This window comes from Sorghum bicolor, chromosome 9, assembly GCF_000003195.3.
Source record: "Sorghum bicolor cultivar BTx623 chromosome 9, Sorghum_bicolor_NCBIv3, whole genome shotgun sequence".
Lineage (NCBI taxonomy): Eukaryota > Viridiplantae > Streptophyta > Magnoliopsida > Poales > Poaceae > Sorghum > Sorghum bicolor.
This window is the reverse complement of record NC_012878.2, coordinates 42,768,984-42,772,065: the sequence shown is the minus strand read 5'-3', so window position 1 is coordinate 42,772,065 and position 3,082 is coordinate 42,768,984.

Genomic DNA, 3,082 nt, shown 5'->3' with positions numbered 1-3,082 from the left:
CTTTTGTATTATATAATTTATATGATATAATTTATCCTATGTTGTAATTAGTTTGTGGGGATAGATATTGAGATGAGATGTATAATTTCTATTTTATAATTTATCTTTTGTATTATATAATTTATATGATATAATTTATCCTATGTTGTAATTAGTTTGTGGGGATAGATATTGAGATGAGATGTATAATTTTTTTTTATAATTTATCTTTTGTATTATATAATTTATATGATGTAATTTATCTTAGTTGTTGTATCGAATATTGTCTAAGTTTTAACACTTGATTAAATTTGCAGAAATGGCCAATCCGAATGACAACATGGATGATGCAATGATGGACCTAATCAACAGCGGTGCCAATCCAGATCCCCAAGGCGAAGATGATGGGAGTCAGTACTTTGTTGATTATGAAGAACTTGTGGGAGACATTCCTGATCAGGTCTATCTACAATCTAGTATATATGTATATATATGAAATTAAAATAAATGACATTTATACTAATATATTTATACTTGTTTGTGTAGCCCTCTAAATCGGCGACAACTTCTAAGAAGAGTAGAAAAGTGCGCGGCCCGAAGAAGCCGTTGGAGGGTCGGTACATTCTGTCGGAATTCGATGAGGGTACAGGACAAGTACTTGGAGCTAATTCTAAAAAATTTATTGCGCACTGTGGCTACCTTGTAAGGGACAGGCTCCCGGTCAGTGCTCGTGAATGGAGGCAACGGAAAGATAACCCTAATATTAGTTTTGTCTCAGATCGTGACAAGGAATTGATTTGGCAAGATATCCTTCAACATTTCACGCTCGATACACAGGATGAAGCTTTGAAGGAGAAGGTTAAAATCTGGGCTATGCAGAAGATGGCCAAACAATTTCAGGCTTGGAAGAAGACATTATACAAGACTTTTGTTGCACAAGGCCGGACACCAGATTTCACCAACAAGGCCTACGTCAAGTTGAGGCCTTTTTGGGATGAGTTCGTAGAGTTTAAGAACTCAGAAGAGGGTCAGGCACGGATGATCAAGAATCAAGAAAATGCTAAACAAAAGCAATACCACCATCACTTGGGTTCAGGTGGCTACAGGACTGCTATTCCTAAGTGGCAAAAGCTAGAACAGGAGATTCTTGGGAGAGGGATCGAACCAGAATCAATGCACTGGCCCGAGCGCGCCAAGTATTGGTTCTTTGGTCATGGGGAAACCATAGACCTAGAGACCGGAAAGATAGTGTACGGCGAAAAGCTCGAGAGAGAGTAGGACAGAGAATGGCTTATGCTAGAGGATTAGTTGAAAGCGGCACCTGGCAGCCAAATAGAGAAAAGGATGAGCCGACATACGCCCTGGAGACTGCTGAACATGGTGGGCGAACCAGAGGCTATGGGGAGATATCATGGGAGCATGGCTTCCCTAAAGATAGACCGACTTATAGAAGCCGCCAACGAAAGAAGGAAGAGGAAGCAGAGCGGTTGCATAGGTTGGAGGCAATGGTGATTGAGTCACGCGAAGCAGCTCGTGAAGCGATAGCGCGAGAGAAAGCGCTTGAAGAGAGAATGAACGAGGAGATCAAAAGACAAGTGCAGATAAGACAAGCGTGAGTACATCTCGTACTCCGCAAGCATAACATAGGAATTTATGCGGCTCAAAGAGGTCAGACACTGGCTACTGCAGTTAGCATTTTAATTGGTCAATGTTTTAATCCTATTTAATCATCAATTATGCTTAAGCTCCCAATTAGCCCAAATGAGTACATGATAATAACACCGTTAACCTTCACAGCTAACACTATCACCATCACGGTTAAACCACATTAATCATCACGATCAATGCGTCAGATTTTCATTAGTTATTCCCCATAACCATCCACACCCAACTATTCTGTAAGGGTCCAAGGCCGCTCATGTCCGAGAGCACGGCTAGTATACCAGTTTGATCAAACTCTGCGCAGAGGTGTGCACTTTTCCCGTAAGTCGTGTTACCCATATGCCCGGAGTTTGCAAGACCCACTAACACTACCAAGGTGAGCGGGCAGGGAACACTATGAAGCCTTCCATAGGCCACGTCTAACCAGTTAGGGCCGCGAGGTTTCCTCGGCAGGCAGATATAGAGAACCCCCCTTTCCTATGGCACATTTCCATCACGGCTATACACATAGGAACAGAAGCAGTTCTATTCCCAAAGTGGCAAGCCCCTCTTGCGCCCTTTCGGGTAACCTCTAACCAGCTAGATGAGATCCTATTACTGAGCTAAAGTTAGAGCCATATAACCATCACGGTTGCACTGTAAGTCCCAGATTGTCGCTTACAGAGAAGTCCTTACGGAGGGTCTAGGTCAACTCGACCGAAGTCAATTGCACCATAGCCCTTTTTCCCAACATTTATCATCATATTCATTAAAGTCAGAGTGATAATAAATTCTCAATTAATTAAAGCACTAGCAAAGCTACCCACATGCATTCTACCCATAGGTGTCATAAATATATAGTCAGGTAGCTAGGATGTCCTTAGGGTTACCAAATTAGACACATGCAGATGCGTAATTAATTAAGTGAATAGGTGTACAAGGGAAACCCATGTTATACTTGCCTTCAGTGAAGGGGAACTGCTGCTGGTCCTGCTGCTCCTCGTAGTAAAATGGATCACCCGCGGACACGTCACCGTCTGCGCTCGATCGGTACCACACAACAACACGCATCCAGGTTCATTCATACAAGCAAACAATCATTTAATTAGAACAATACACCAACAGATCAACAATGAAATAAAATAATTAAAAACAGAACCTACGATTCGCTACGACCACATAGATACGAAGATCACGAAAATCGGAGCTAAAACGACCAAGTTACGACTTTTTCGGCGATTTCCTATAGGCAATTAATTAATTAAACCTAACCCTGAAAATAAAAAGTGGCAAACTACAGAAACAGCAGTACTATCATGTAGAGAATTTAACTACGAATCTAACGCAATTCGAACGGGTCAAATCGGAGCTATAACAAATATTCTATGGCCAAAACAAGTTCAGTGGCAATTCTGTAATTTCCTGAAAGCGTATTTTGACCTAACCGACGGATAATACGTTT